Consider the following 17,717-nt stretch of genomic DNA (forward strand, 5'->3'; position numbering starts at 1 on the left):
ACAAGCATCTGGTGACATCAAGCCCTTCAGACCCTGAGGCTAATAGTGCAAAGCTTTGACACCTGGAACTTGAAGGAAGTCATTTAAGTTTTTGAAGGTAGATTTACTAAGGCTGTGTACACACTGCAAAGATATACAGTATCTGCCAATCTGCTGTCACGCCAACCGTGCGGCTGATTAGGTAAGCCATACACACTTCCCAATTGTCCGCTCGATCTGTCATTCCAGACTTCACAACTGGGTGGGCATTTAATTTGCAGCCAGTGTACGGGCGGTTGGCGGGTCACCTGTATAGTACATGCCAACATATACTGACCAGTGTGTGTGTACCCAGCTTAAGCAGTGCCTTGTAAAATGTAATTAAAATTTCAATAATATTAAATGGTTTTGTATGTAATCTTATTCCTGTTTTAAATTTAGGGGTCAAACCCGCTGAGAATCTTCTGCGTTAAAAAGACGTCACTTAGTAACTCTAACCCTTTATACTGAATTTCCAAGGGAGGTAGTCAGGAGGTAGTGCTGTAATTAGTTTGTGATTATGAAAAATATTGAGGGCCAGTTGGAACCAAATAATAAAGTATCCACTCGCCACAAGTTGCGGCTGTAGATAATAAAGTACCAGAGCACTTCAGTAGGTTGCAGCTGAAAAGCAGACGTTCCGCAATTCATAACACTGACACATGTACCGCTACTAGCTACAGTGTAGGCCGGTATAGAGGGCCACTGGAAGTGTTCGCACTCTAAAACTTCATTCAATAGGAAGCGGGAGGCCTTCAGGATGACTTCAGTTAGCGCACCCAAGCTCTGAAGAATTTGTTTTCGGAGTTTGACTATGCGGCAACTACAATGATGAATGAGCCATTTATTATTATTTATTACCAGGTATTTATATAACATACACAAATTCTGCAACACCTCACAGAGAATATTCAGCCCCAGTGGAGCTTACAATCTATAGCCCTATAGCCCTACCACATGTACACGCCCACAAATTCACACTAGGGTTAATTTTTTTTCCGGAGCCAATTAACCTATCATTATATATTTGGATTGTGGGAAGAAACCAGAGTACATTACACCGTCCATGTTGCCATTTACTTGTGATACATGTGAAAAGTAGGATTTCTGCACGTGTATCAGTCCCATTGAGCTTAATAAATAGGTTTCTTGGATTACAGCCCTATTCAATTGCTCAAGTCACACCCAGCTACATTAACAGCTTGAGTAAGTACTTTACTCACACCAGAAGGCATGATATGGAATTTTAACAAGAATTTACTAATTATTGTATTAAGAACTGCAATTTTGGTGATGAATAAGATAATAACCTTTCTATTTTTAAAAACTCATTCTTATGGACAGATTTACCGTAAGCAGGGGCAAAAAGACATTGCATTTTGCTGGTGAGAGGGCTTATTGTTGTTTTGCAGAATGCACAAAGAAGCTTCTCACCACCAATAACATTGCCTCTTCTGGCCATTGCCCTGTTGGCATTAATGTCAACCAGTTTATATCTTGCATCACAAATATTGGGGTTCATTAGATCCCGTCGCAACTACCACAGTGTGCAAAGTATTTATTATCGGTACTTTAAACATGCACAAGACCCATTTTGTGCATGCGGGAACGGGTCGTGCCGTGAAAGTAGCAGGATGGCTGACAGTGATTGACAGTCTGCTGCCGTCTGAAGGAGCGGGCTGGCGTGGCAACAGCCTCCATTTGTGAAAACAGAGGCGTTACACCGCCGTTTAGGGGGAGGGAAGAGGCCAGGGATCTCCGTCGCAGGACAGAAATTTCCTGGTCTCTGCAGCGGGCGGCTTTTTAAATGAATTCATGCTGTAAGATATTTAATTCAGTTTTAAAATTGATTTTATCTAGTTTTAAACAATATGTATATATATTTTTTCACTAGTGGTCCTGAAAGCCCAGATCTGCCGACACGCGCATACAAGTACGTACAATTGGAGAGACGGTTCCGACAAAGTGGTAAGTTAAATCTTACCTGCCCATGGCCACGATTGCTGTGGCAGTAAGTAAAGCACAGCTGCCTATGATATTTTTATCTAAATTACCGTGATAAGTGACTTCTTTTTGGGCTGATTAAAAAAAAAAAAAGACATTTTGCTAAATGTGCCCCCTAGTCTGTGAGCTTGTTGCTAAATACATGTCTATGAATTAAGACAACCTTCAACTATTGTAAGCAATGTAACAATTTCATAGCATAGCTAATCAATGCACTGTTGTAACTTCCTCACAGCACAAAGGGCAGATCAATAACTCCTTCCTGGTTTTTGCAGAGCACAAAGTTTAAGCTCTGACAAAATGTCGAATCACCATGCAATGCCTGAAGTTTTTGTTTTTGGATTGCGTAAAAAAGGCTTGGACAGGAGCCATAACGACTTATGGGGAGACATACTAAGCAGTGAAAATAGTGAAGTGAGCCAGTGGAGAAGTTGCCCATGGCAACCAATCAGCATTGACAAAATATTTAGAATTTGCATACTATAACAGTATACAGAGCAGCTGATTGGTTGCCATGGGCAACTTTTCGACTGGCTTACTTCTCCACTTTTATCCCTGCTTAGTACATCCGCCCCTTAAAGCCTAATTACACCGAAGAGCAGTACAGACACATTGTTTTGATTCCTATCAAGTTTTTTTGGGGGGTGAGTAAGCCAATGGGTTGCCCCTATGCTAGTTGATACACTGATCGGATCTACTTAGTTGTTGGTGTTAGGTGTTACTCTATGGGGTAAATTTACTAAGATGGGAGTTCTATTTAAGATGGGATGTTGCCCATAGCAACCAATCAGATTTCAGGTATTATCTTCTAGAAGGTGGTAAATAAATGAGAAGAGATTCTGACTGGTTGCTATGGGCAACATCCCATGTTAAATAGAACTCCTGGTTCATGCTCTCCACAAACACTTTTATTATTTTTTTATGGTTCCAATAACTCTAATTTGTTCACTCGTGTGTTTCAGCTGTATTTTATACACCCCAAGGGATTATACTTTTTAAATCACAATTTGGGGTAGATTAAATATTAACTAGCAACCAGTCTCACCAGTGATCATTTATTTAGTACATTCTAGAAAATGTTCGTAAGAATCTGATTGGTTGCTAAGTGCAACATTTCCTGCTTAATAAACCTTGAAATATCAGGTTTTACACATTATTGAAAATGGGCATTAAGGATAGCTGTATATAAAAGTACAGATTTACACAACTACCTCTCCTCCAACTTGCAGAACTGTCCAATGAAGCAATAGTTCTTGCTGACAACCAGATAAAAATCCAAAGTGTCTGTATACTAGGGATGGGACATCGAAAGAAAACATCGGTTTAATTATGTTTTTCAACATTGGTTACCAAACATTGTTTAGACCTAAACATTGGTACTGTGAAACCGATGTTAACCAATGTTTCTATTTTTTTATTAAATAAACTGGCTACCTAAGAATATAACACACTAATACCCCTTTCACAACGCACAAATAACCCGGTATTGACCCGGCATATTGCCGGGTCAACACGGGTCAGCGTGCGGTGTGAAAGCGCCATAGCTGAAATCCCGGGTCGCTTGACCCGGCAATTCAACCCGGGAATAAAGCAGTGTTATACCCGGGTTGAATACCGGGTCAGTGGCAGCGTAAACGGGCTCCCGGGTCGATGTGAGCCAGGACCCGTTCACTACAAAAGGGAGAGGCGGCACGGAGATGATCATCTCCCAGTGCCGCCTCCACCTCCACCCCCGCTGCCGGCTCCATCCCCCGCTGCTATGGCAACCCGCCCGGCATATTGCCGTGTCGGGGAAACCAGCAGCAGCGCCCAATGCCGGATCCCACCCGGGAAGGACCCGTTTCCAATTCCCGAGTGGGATTCGGCATTGGCAGTGTGAAAGGAGTATTATAAACTTATTATGTTTATCTTGTTGGAGACTTACAGGTTACACACACACACACACACACACACACACACACACACACACACACTTACTGTATTTATTTATACACACACGGCTGGATTAACCATGGGGCAGGTGAAGCTCCAGCTCCAGGATCTCCATTTAATATAGGTCAACAGAATGTCTGGTTTATGTATGGTGGAATGGGCAAGGATTCCAATCCACATGACCTACCAGCGTGGCCACTTTGGTACCTGCCATGTGACGGATGAGTGTTACTAGCCAGTGTGCCATCAGGGGGATTAAGTCCTTCTCATACATAGAGGTGATGTATCAGTGAGGCCTGGCAATGCTAGGATGTCATGGATGGTAGTGTGCAGGATCTGGCAGTGCCAATGAGTCAGGGTTTGTGGAGAACACACATGACAGCACAATGCAAGATATACAGATGGGGGTAAACACAATGCAGCACATACAGATGGGGAGGAGATGGACAGTACAAATGCATGACATACAGATAGGGATTCGGAAGGGGGCGTACAGCACGATTAGCAGTTATTGCTTTATGGAATCATATTTATGAATATTAATATTTAATATATCATATATGGTATTTAATATATGGATATATTTCAATTAATATGCATTTATCATATATATCTGCAAATATATTATGTCAGGCTTACAAACTAATTGGCTGATACATATATGCAGTCCTTATACATATGACTTATGAAGTTATTAAGTTAAGATTCCTTAAAGAGAGTTCAAGCTTGAATATTACCGCTCTTTTTATATGATTCTTTATTTACAGGCAGATCAAATCGTACAGAATAAGATATACACAGTAGTGATATATATACTAATTATAATTATATATGCTTCCTTCGTTACATAACATAAAACAACATGACATAAGTTTCACAAACAGTTTCAATTGCTAACATAAAATGTATACTTGCAAGTTAAAGATTGCCATCCCAAGAATCATTCCTTCTGCATGTTCTCCATGACTTCTCCTCCTGACTGACTTCCTTCCTTCTCCTTCTTCTTCTCCCTCTCCCTCTTCCTTCTAACTCCTAACTACAAGTCTGGTCCTTTTATCTCATATTTTACCAATTCAAACTATCATATTCTCATAGTTTCCAATGGAATAGGTAATTATAGGTTTGTCAGATTCCAAGGTGTAATAAAACAAACATTGAACTGGGCTGTCGTGTCCTGTTCACGGAGGCATGGTGTCATAAAAGTGTGGTGTCCACACTGCCTTAAGCAAGTATAGTATTGTAAAATCTGGAATGTCTTTTCATCCAAAGTTCTGTTGTATTGACAAGTTTTCCTGGGGTCGGTTACACAATGTTTTATCAATGGATGTGATCTCTTTTCATAGTAGTTAATTTATACTCCCTAGCTTTTAACCTTCACTGGACAATAGACAAACCAGTAGATTCTGATCTACTGTAAGCACACCTGTGAATTCCAATGACCAACAGAGCTCTGTCACATACCTATTATCATTTATGGCCTAATACCTTTTCTCTACAATGACTCTTGATCTTACTGTAACCTCTCTGGCCTTATTTATGACTAGAGCAGAATAAACCTGTTCCCTACACTATTTTTTACCATCTTGCTGTAAAACACAAATATACAGTATATCTATATAAACACATACACAAACCTAATCTCTTAAATCAGCTAAACATTACCTCATACATTCAAACTTATTTCATATCTATTCCTTACTATATATATCCAGTATACTGTCCACTATGGTAACATCGCCTATTTATAATGAATTATATTTTGATTCAGACAATATCCATTGCCCTAATATTATACTAAGTGCAGACAATTACCTATAAGGCAACAGTCGCCCCCTTGTGGCCATGAGAAATTCTTTTGATTGGCCACACATTAAACTAGCGTAATTGCTTCCAAATACATTTCAAAATATTCCTTCAAACATAACTTTCGTTGTAACCATAATATATACCATAAGTGTAATAATAATAACCATTATGATTTTAAAAATCTCTAAAAATTCTTAGCTTACCTAACCTTATTCTACTTTTTAACTAAAGCAGACAAAACTGAGGTTTTTATTCAGTATTCATGAGGAAAACTAATTTCTACAGACATTTGGAATACCATAGCCCAATTGTAGACCTTTTTTCTGTATCTGGATCAGTACGTTTGGACATTTTTGCTGTTCTTGTATGTAGCAATTTACTGGGATAAGACTGTCATCTGCGTGGTTTGCTTGCAATTGGAGATGCCTTGCGTTTGCATTATGGCCTTGCGTTTGCAACATTTGCACCATTACTAGAAGTAGAATTCTTCGTAGCAGCTGCTCCTTTGCTTGCCATTTCGCTGTTTGAGGCAGAGGGCTGTGTACGTCGAGTGCTGTGTCTTGAACATTCAGTACTTGTGACGACCCTCAGTAATAGTAATAGTCTTTATACAGTCTTTAGCAGTTCTGTTTCCTTTGCGTTTATCCAATGCCGCAGTTGTGACCAGTGTCCATATTGCTTTTGCACAAACAGGTTGTGATTTTGAATAGAACAGGCATATATGAAACAGTCTTTTTTTTTTTTTCTTTCTTTCTTTCTTTCCTTGCTTGTTAATAGTAGGTCTTAATTGTCTTCGGGCAATAGTACCACAAATGGCTGTGAGTAGTACACCTACTCTGTTCTGTATTTCCTCACTGAATAAATTACCATGCAGTCTTAAATCTCCTTATTCTACCTTGTACCTATTTATACATCTCAATCTTACATAAACTTATACCAGTTTAACCCATATAAAGGCGTTTTCTATCCTACCTATATTTTGACTAATAATTATTTAAAATGCTTTTGATGTGTATATAGTAACATCCTATCAATACAATAAATGAATATAATTTTGCTTCAAACAGATATTAAATATCATTTAGGAATGGCTTTAAATATATCTAATTCCATCCAATATTATTTTATATGCAGCCATGTGCATATACAGTGACCCTGTTATGCTACAAATAATTATCTTAGACTTGTGACAGTCTTTATTAAGAGAATTATTCATCCCACTTAATAATCTCGGCCCAATTTGTTATAACGTGGTATACCATCCTGTATTAGATATTTAATTACTTTTGAAGCTTTTACGAAGGAAGCATAGGTAGTATCTATTGTGTAATATATAAAAAAAACATAAAATATTTACAAGGTATATATGCAATGATATAAAATATATCTCAGACAAATGTTTACATATATGTGATTAAGGTATATGAAGGGATGAGACAGTTCTGTATAATCACAGTGATGAGATGTGCTGTACACTGTTGTGGGAGTGTACATGTAGTTTGAAAGACAAGTAATGATTACTTGTGATGAAAGGGTTAATGAAAACCTTCCCCTTTCTTGTGAAACTGGAAAACTCCTTGAGGATTTGTCCATATATCAGTCTTTAGGGATGCTATGTAGATTTTGCTGGATAGCAGCGATGAAAGGGTTAATGAAGACCTTTTCCCTTGTAAATTGGAGTCTTTTTGGAGTCTTGCACCATTCTGTATACAGGTTGCCAGGATTACTATGAATCAAACAAAAATACATACAATGACTATCACAGATATTTATACAGTGATTTAACATAGCTTGCTATGCATTCTGTCCTATCTGCTGCATGTTATCAGGTACAGAATTTACAAATGTGTCTTTTAACGATTGAATAACAAACAAACAATTGTTTCTGGCCTGTGCCAATCTTTCCTGTCACATTGTGTGTCAATGACAGCACAATTGTCGCTGCAGATATGATGCAGGTTTAATTTGGAAACTGTGGCTGTTTGAACATCAAAGCAAACAATGGCTTCATTGGATCTAACAAGTAAAGGAATGATACTACCGTATTCACTTGTGACCATACTCCCTTGTGATGCAGCCTGGTCCCAGACTGTCTTTAACCATAGCGTTTGCTGCTTGGTGTGGCTCCTTAGTTTGGAAGAATCTTGGAGCTTCTGAAAAAACCTACTTTTGTGGGGAGAGAAACTTGTTAAACTTTGCCAAATATGTATTGCAGGTCCCAGGGCTTTCTGTCTTTCCACACCTGTAATAAAATGGTTATGGCACCAGGGCATAAAAACATTTTCATCCTGGTGATCCTTTTTGTCATTGTTAATTGGTGTGTGGTTTGCAGAATGACACTCTGCATGTGGTCTCTCTGAGAGCATGCAAACATTTGCACCATCACTAGAAGTCTCTGAGTGCTCTGTGGGGGTTACATAAGTTTGGGAACTTTGTTTGTAAACATGCATTCCTGAATTAATTTCATGGATTTTCCCTTTAAACATGTTTCCAGGTGAATACATTTCAAGGTTTGCAACTCTGGTTGCCATGGGAGTTTTCACCATGGGGAACTTCCCCACCCCTGTGTGCACTGTACTGCTGCTATCAGTGTTTAAATCTGCTGACAATTCACCTTTGCCTAAGGGCATAACAAATTCTTCATTTACATTGGGAACTCTGAGAGTGTATTCAGCAGAATACTCATAATCTGAGTTACAATGATCTTCCCCCTTACTAGACACAGTATAGGGGACATCTCCTATTGCTGCTACCTCCTTTACATTAATGTGCTGTCTGATGATAGACACATCCGGCACATTGCTACTTTCTTCCTTTACCACAGAGGCTGTTCTGCTGGTGGTCTGTGTGACCATAGCAGACTCCATGCGCTGCACATTGATGCAGTCCTGCAACATGTAACTTTCCTTAATTTTAGGATCTTGACTGATTAAGTCATTTCTGACTCCTGTAGACTCTGTGTACAGAGTTTCACATACCTCAACACTATTCCTGTTTGGTGTTTCTATCTCAGCTTGCTTGCTGGATGTTATCTCTTCATCAGAGATCTTGACAATTTGATTACAAACTGTCAGGCTTTTCGCTTCTGCCCCAAACTTTTTCTGTTTATTTTTCTGTTTAAGGGACTTAAATAACGAATGCATTTTTGCATTAATGGTCAGGCACGCCTTACGAAGACGTGAACCTGATTCTTCTTTACATTTCTGTTTGGCTTCTAGAGCCGCAGTTCTGCGCATTTTTCTAAATGCTACAGAAAACTTTTGCATTTTTAACATTTCAATGCTAAATTTATATATTCTTTGTTTTTAGTACTGAAGGTATCCTCTCCTTAAGATTGACCGGTGTCTTAAGGTTAAACTCTAATACCTGGTACATTTATACATTTATTTGGAAATACTCTTTTCCACTGTGCACATTTTCTATTCTAGGCCTTTAAATTCTTTATTCTCATTTGTAACCTATTCCACTGTGATCTTGTATTTTGCCAGCAGGCTTATAGCCTTTGGTGCTGCTTCCTAATAGATATTATGTTAGTTAAAATAACGTATATTGCACTAACACATTTATCCTAGGTTATACAGAATACAAAATTGACATTACACAATGGTAATAAATTTTCATAGATACATCCCCACCGTGATTCTGCAGATTTGGTAGCCAGCTTATAGCATCTGCTACTCCTCATAAATATTATAGATCAGATAATCAGATTCAGTAATAACAAGTCCAATTCGTGGTCGCCAATATTGCTTTATGGAATCATATTTATGAATATTAATATTTAATATATCATATATGGTATTTAATATATGGATATATTTCAATTAATATGCATTTATCATATATATCTGCAAATATATTATGTCAGGCTTACAAACTAATTGGCTGATACATATATGCAGTCCTTATACATATGACTTATGAAGTTATTAAGTTAAGATTCCTTAAAGAGAGTTCAAGCTTGAATATTACCGCTCTTTTTATATGATTCTTTATTTACAGGCAGATCAAATCGTACAGAATAAGATATACACAGTAGTGATATATATACTAATTATAATTATATATGCTTCCTTCGTTACATAACATAAAACAACATGACATAAGTTTCACAAACAGTTTCAATTGCTAACATAAAATGTATACTTGCAAGTTAAAGATTGCCATCCCAAGAATCATTCCTTCTGCATGTTCTCCATGACTTCTCCTCCTGACTGACTTCCTTCCTTCTCCTTCTTCTTCTCCCTCTCCCTCTTCCTTCTAACTCCTAACTACAAGTCTGGTCCTTTTATCTCATATTTTACCAATTCAAACTATCATATTCTCATAGTTTCCAATGGAATAGGTAATTATAGGTTTGTCAGATTCCAAGGTGTAATAAAACAAACATTGAACTGGGCTGTCGTGTCCTGTTCACGGAGGCATGGTGTCATAAAAGTGTGGTGTCCACACTGCCTTAAGCAAGTATAGTATTGTAAAATCTGGAATGTCTTTTCATCCAAAGTTCTGTTGTATTGACAAGTTTTCCTGGGGTCGGTTACACAATGTTTTATCAATGGATGTGATCTCTTTTCATAGTAGTTAATTTATACTCCCTAGCTTTTAACCTTCACTGGACAATAGACAAACCAGTAGATTCTGATCTACTGTAAGCACACCTGTGAATTCCAATGACCAACAGAGCTCTGTCACATACCTATTATCATTTATGGCCTAATACCTTTTCTCTACAATGACTCTTGATCTTACTGTAACCTCTCTGGCCTTATTTATGACTAGAGCAGAATAAACCTGTTCCCTACACTATTTTTTACCATCTTGCTGTAAAACACAAATATACAGTATATCTATATAAACACATACACAAACCTAATCTCTTAAATCAGCTAAACATTACCTCATACATTCAAACTTATTTCATATCTATTCCTTACTATATATATCCAGTATACTGTCCACTATGGTAACATCGCCTATTTATAATGAATTATATTTTGATTCAGACAATATCCATTGCCCTAATATTATACTAAGTGCAGACAATTACCTATAAGGCAACACAGTATTAGCCATATACCTGTACTTTTTGACTTACCAGGTTTTTAGATATTTTTAATTTTAATTACGTATACAAATAAATTGACATTTATAACCCCGTCTCATTGTAGATATTCTTTGTAGATACAATGTATAATCTATACACCCAAGTTAGGTGTGCGCTAAGACACTTATTCGCCCTATCTGCCAGAGTGTCTATCAATCTGTCAACCACCACCCCCAGCAGCAGCAGCATTGCACACAGAGGAGCCCAGTCAGTGACAGTGTGTTTTGTATCAGTCTTTTAAAAAAGCAGTGAAAGCACCACACAGTGACACAAAAATAAAAATGTATTTGGAAAATTGAGAAAAACATCGGGGGAGAAATCTAGCGATGGTGAGGAAACATTGGCTCCTCAACATTGCAGGGTTAAACATCGAACATTGGAACTGTATATCCGATGTTTCCGATGAAACATCAAATGATTCCCATCCCTACTGTATACGGGTGTAGTACGGTATGCCGGCGCTCGGGCTCCCGGCGACCAGCATACCGGCGCCGGGAGTCCGACCGCCGGCATACCAACAGCGTAGTGAGCGCAAAGGAGCCCCTTGCGGGCACTGTGCGCATTCTCCCTCCAGGGGGGTCGTAGACCCCCACGAGGGAGAATAGCTGTCGGTATGCCGGGTGTCGGGATTCCGGCGCCGGTATACTGTGCGCCAGGATCCCGACATTCGGCATACTGAAGACCACCCCTGTATACAACAGGCTGCCCTCTGAGCCTTCAGCTGCAGCATACTTTCCGGCTGCCCCATGCAGGAGGGGGCAGCCAGGTCAGCACAACAGAGAGCATGGCCTCATCATGCGTGGATGATATGGGGGGTGTGGACAGATTACTGGCATTGTGTAGTGGGAATTGGGCTACAATGATTCGATTCAAAGGGCATAATTCAGACCTGATCGCAGCTGCAAATTTGTTAGCTAGTGGGCAAAATCATGTGCCCTGCAGGGGGGGCAGATATAACATTTGCAGAGAGAGTTAGATTTGGGTGGGTTATATTGTTTCTGTGCAGGGTAAATACTGGCTGCTTTATTTTTACACTTCAGTTTAGATTTTAACACACCCCACCCAAATCTAACTCTCTCTGCACATGTTATATCTGCCCCCTGCAGTGCACATGGTTTTGCCCATTAGCGAACAAATTTGCTGCTGCGATCAGGTCTGAATTAGGCCCAAAGACAGCTGAGGCGGGGTGTGGGAGGCTTGGAAGGGGGTGTGTGGGAGGTTGTGAAGGGGTGAGTCCGGCTCCAGAAGACATTCCTACCTTTCCAGGGGGCGCCACCCAATTTTTAGGAACCTCCAGGCCAGTCCGGGAGAGTAGGCAAGTGTGACCTGCAGCCCCCAGCTCCTTCCAGCTTAAAACGCTTGCTGATATGTTATTATAAATAAGTGTCTTTGTCATTAAATGTATTGTTTTACATTATAACCAAGATTAAGTTCAGGGCTATAACTAAGTATTGTAGCAAAGGAAACAGACACCCCCAAGCCCTTAATTGTAACCAGGGCCGGCACAACACACTCAGCAGAGGATACAAGACAGGGAGGCACAATGTCGTGCGCTGCCTTAATGACATTATTTGTCCTCCAAGAAAATTGATAGATTCACATCAGTCCCCCATTGACACCTACAGTATGAGCTCGCACACACATCATCAATGCCAGGACATTGGAGCACTGTCAGGAAGGAGTTGGCTGAGTGGCTGGTTCTGATCCCTTGGCATGCATTCCTTACAGTTCTGCCATCTGGGATGTTAGTGGATATAAGCTTTAGTTGTAAATGTAAGTACAGTACAGTACATGTTATATTATGTGTATTTTGTGTCATAAGTGCAGCCATCCTCTCTCATGCACATTGCCAGCCGATTAACCACACTCTCAGGCGGCTTCTGAGTTGCACTCATCCATTGCTGCCTCTTTATGTAAATTCCACAGATGATTTTGTGAATATGAGATACTCAAGTCAATACCAGCATCTTGTGATGGTGCAAATCCATTTCAGTGCGACTTTAGAAGCACCAGTGGTGCAGTTTCTCTGTCTGAAGATGGCCTCCTGCATACCGCATACCGTCCAACTTTCCCGATTGTCGCAGACAGTCCCATTTTTTTGGGGCTGTCCCACTCGCGGGCCGCAGTTGGGAAGCTCCTGTCACTGCTGCTCTGCTTAGCAGAGCAATGGTGAATAGACGCTGTGCGCATGCGCACTGCGCCTATTCACTGGAGACAGAGGGAGAGGGGGCATGGCAGCAACTCACAGAGCGCTGGGCATGCCCCCTCAGTGATGAAAACGGAGGCATGGCTCGCGATTCCTGTGAAGCCACACCTTCTTTCCCAATAGGCCATGCCCCCTTTCGATATTGTGCACAGCTTCGCCGCGCAAAAGTCCTGTATCCCATATCATCAGTGTTGGGAGGTATGCTTCTGTGTGTGCTGTTGTGCGTCTTTGGGCACAGCTGCTTACAGTAACACACTCGTGAAATGCCTTCATCTGCTTACCTACCCCACTGTTACCTCTGAGGTAGGACCACTGAACTCAGCAGACCGTGTGTCTCTTCTGCGCGAAGGCATCGACACTGCTTGCGACTCAGAAACAGGCCCTCTGTCCTTTCTGTATACCTATTATTGTCGCCTTCACTACAAACTCACTACCCCACATCATTTTTAGAATCTGGAATACCAGGGAACCCCCCACCCCCCAACGCCAGGTGTGCCACTGGATCCCTGAATGTGTGGTGCTGCATAATATGTCAGTGCTCTTTAAATAAGAATAATAATATTTAGGTGGAGAGCGCTTAAGGCCAAATTAAAAGGGAAGCCCATTCTGTTCAGTCGGAAGGACTCGAAAAACAGCGTCACATTACAGGTGCAAATTCACTCCTTATGCCTTGTACCATAGAGGTGCACAGTAAAAGAGCAATGATACTTGCTGTATTTATCCATGAACACTGTACATCGCAGATAATGGAATCACCCTCATTAAGTCCTCAAATTTCCTGCTACACAGAGATGTTATCTCTCTTTATATTGATCTTGAGCCTTTCATACACTAATTATAAGTCATTTCTGCAGGTCTTACTACTCCTTTAAACTTCTGCCTCACAAGTGAAATAAAATCAGATCTGACTACAGGATGGAGTAAAAAGAAAGAAATGTTATTTTAATGAACAATTATGGAAATAAACATCAACATACTATAAGTACAAAGAGAATAAAGTTGAGCTGGCAGGGAAAACTAAAAAACAAACAAAAAATAACGTATTATAAATAAGTAAAATATTTATTTATTTATTTGTTTGTTTATTAACAGTTTTTTATATAGCGCAGCATATTCCGTTGTTTTTGGGGTGTTTTTGTGTTTTTTTTTACATATATTTTTAAAGAAACATTTAAGCTTATGTCTGGTAGATAATTGATGCGCCCCATCCATGTTTAATTTTGCTGAGTGCACTGTGTGTTTATTTAGATCTACATTTACTTCTGTAAGCCGGACTCTTCTGCCTAGGTCTCCCCCTGCCAATTTCTCTCCCAGTCACAGCTTGATGACTGCCGATCAGACAAAAGAGATAAGCTCATATTAGATAGCTCTCACCCACTGCTTCCATCCCACTCTGAAATTGAATTAATGTTCCCCCTATGCTGCAATTGCCTTCCTTGCTGTCTTAACAGTGTAAATCCAACCAGCTGAGCTTGAAAATGTGCCTGAGCAAATTTCCTTCTCAACCTCTTGCCACTAAGGAGGAAATCATAGAGAGATGGAGAGGGGAGAGGGAGGGGGGGATGCAGAATTAGGCCCACAAATAGGACAGTGCCAATTTTTTCCATCCAATAAGTATTATGCTAAACTCTCTTTGTTCTCCCCTCATAGGTGGTCATTCCGAGTTGTTCGCTCGTTATTTTTTTGTCGCAACGGAGCGATTAGTCGCTAATGCGCATGCGCAATGTCCGCAGTGCGACTGCGCCAAGTAAATTTGCTATGCAGTTAGGTATTTTACTCACGGCATTACAAGGTTTTTTCTTCGTTCTGGTGATCGTAATGTGATTGACAGGAAGTGGGTGTTTCTGGGCGGAAACTGGCCGTTTTATGGGTGTGTGCGAAAAAACGCTACCGTTTCTGGGAAAAACGCGGGAGTGGCTGGAGAAACGGAGGAGTGTCTGGCCGAACGCTGGGTGTGTTTGTGACGTCAAACCAGGAACGAAACTGACTGAACTGATCGCAGTTGCCGAGTAAGTGTGGAGCTACTCAGAAACTGCTAAGAAGTGTCTATTCGCAATTTTGCTAATCTTTCGTTCGCAATTTTGATAAGCTAAGATTCACTCCCAGTAGGCGGCGGCTTAGCGTGTTCAAAGCTGCTAAAAGCAGCTTGCGAGCGAACAACTCGGAATGAGGGCCATAGGTCCTTAGATGTCCCCTGGAAACTGGAATTTAGTATGTCAGAATATTAATCTCGATAAACTTAAAAGCTAATGATTGGTTAAAATATTGACGTCAGATCGAGATTTGTCTCATCACATTATGTAGTCTTTCCTACATAAACCAGACTGCATCTACACTACATTACATGTAAAAAATATTATATGAATGTTGTCCTTTATATAAGTGTAGGGCTACTGTTGTAGGAAAGTCTAAATAAGGGCAAGCTATACCCTAGTACACCAATTACAGCCTAATGGGGCTATTTATGAAGTTTGATAACAATGTTTTTTTGTTGTCGCGCATCGATTATCATTTACGCAATTTACTAATAAAATGTTGCCAGGACAGTTGAGTGACAGTGGTATGGTAAGAGGAGACATGCCAGCCAGTCCTACACGCTTCTGTGAGCTGAGTGTTAGAAACAAGACAGAAGGGTACACATAGTGCAATATTAAACACTTCAACTGGGGCCGCCCAACTGTAGCGCGCATACACAAAAAATGGATATAGATCTAGGGATATATCTATATATATATATATATATATATATATATATACACATCCAACAAAGAATGGCACTCAGAGACAGAACATGAGAAAAATTGTATTCCAAACCATCAGTCAACGTTTCGGGGAGACAATCCCCGTCGTCAGGACAAATACACAGCACAATAACAGACAAGACGATCACTTACCCTCCTAAATACCCAAGCAGTGCTCATTGCCACCAGTCCCTCCGCGCACGCCCGCAGCTCTCTCTGCTTCCGCCGACGTCTCTAACCCTCCACTTCCAGAAGACGCCGTTTCCATAGGAACCACAGCTTGCGGTTCACAACGTCCCCGGCTGCGTTCCAGCAGCGGGGGGGGAGACGCAGGACACGTAAACAGAGGAGGCAGAGCTGTAACGAGGGAGAGACGGACACTGTAATGAGACACTATACATAAAAAGACATACAATAGAAAAATAAACAGTATCATATAGAGCCTGTCACAAATAACATTTAACAACCCAAATTAGACACAAATAAAGCAACAAAATTACACAAGCATATTCCAGTTGATTTTTTCATTTAAACCACCGGGAGCACAAGTACCCAGTCTCATGATCCACTTGGTTTCTTTGACTAGCAGGGACTTAACACGATCACCCCCCCTTTTATTGAGGGGCACATGATCGATGATAAAGTATCGCAAAGACTCCAACGAATGGCACGCACTCTTAAAGTGTTTGGCCACCGGTTGGTCAATAGGTTTACCTTCCAGGGTGAGTTTGATGGCCGATCTATGTGCGGCCATCCTTTCGGAAAACTTACGTGTAGTCTGGCCGACATACATGAGCCCACAAGGGCAAATGATGATATATACAACAAACATAGATGAACAGGTTAACATAAACCTGATATCATATGTTTTGTTGCAATGGGGGTGCTTAAAAGATTTACAGTTCAGCATAAGTTTACATGTCGCACATCCACTACAACGGTAGCATCCATTAGGTTTATAGTGAACATTAGGGTACCTAGTAACACCCATACCAGTGATGTCAGTTCTCACTACTCTATCCTTAATGTTACACCCCCGACGAAACGACATCAGAGGAGTGGTGTGATGGAACACTTTTAATTCAGGATCTGATGACACAATAGGCCACAAGGCCTTGGTGGCTCTACTGACACCTCCACTCGAAGAGGTGTAGTCACAGGGGAAGGGAATCCTACGAGTGAGATGTCTGAACTTCGGTTCCAGAAGGGATTGCCGAGACATACCCAGCACTTCCTCTTTCTGTCTATTAAGCATAACAGGATCATACCCACGTGAGGCAAACCTATGGACCAAGGAGTCAAGTTCTGCAGGAACTTTGGAGGGGTCTGAGGCTATCCGGGCTATTCGCATCATCTGCGACCGAGGGAGCCCATTCTTCAGGGGCACGGGATGGTGACTGGACGCTAATAAAAGGGTATTCCGGTCGGTTGGTTTATGAAAAACCTCAGTAGACAGACAACCATTCTCGAGGTGAATCTTCACATCAAGAAAATGGATGTCCGTCAAACTGCACGAGTATGTGAATTTAATGGGAATATCCGAACTGTTAACACCATCTATATACTCCACAAGCTTATCAAGACCTCCACCCCACAATAAAAAAATATCATCGATATAGCGACAGTATAATAAAATACTGTCGCCTATCGATGGATCAGAGAAAAAAATATTTTGCTCTTGTTCAAACATAAAGATGTTTGCGTATGACGGGGCCACAGGGGACCCCATCGCACAGCCTCTGAGCTGAAGAAAAAAAGAGCCATCAAATAAAAAATAATTGCGATTGAGGGTTAATTCAAGGAGGGACAAAAACAGGTCGTGGTCAAAAAGCTGTACAGGAAGTTCAGCCCTTAAGAAATTCCTCATAGCTGATAGACCGGCATGATGTGGGATAGCCGTATATAG

General features: G+C 40.6%; 1 long non-coding RNA gene across 6 annotated transcripts in view; it reads left to right on the top strand.

The window, feature by feature from the left end:
- The window catches only part of LOC134933289 (uncharacterized), a 591,558-nt gene that overhangs the window by 358,773 nt on the left and 215,068 nt on the right, over window positions 1–17,717 (top strand). For all 6 annotated transcript variants that reach the window (XR_010179669.1, XR_010179664.1, XR_010179665.1 and 3 more), the window contains one exon: window positions 1,913–1,986. This is a non-coding gene — a long non-coding RNA (uncharacterized LOC134933289). The remainder of the gene's footprint in view (window positions 1–1,912; window positions 1,987–17,717) is intronic.

Source organism: Pseudophryne corroboree, chromosome 6 (assembly GCF_028390025.1).
Source record: "Pseudophryne corroboree isolate aPseCor3 chromosome 6, aPseCor3.hap2, whole genome shotgun sequence".
Taxonomy (NCBI): domain Eukaryota; kingdom Metazoa; phylum Chordata; class Amphibia; order Anura; family Myobatrachidae; genus Pseudophryne; species Pseudophryne corroboree.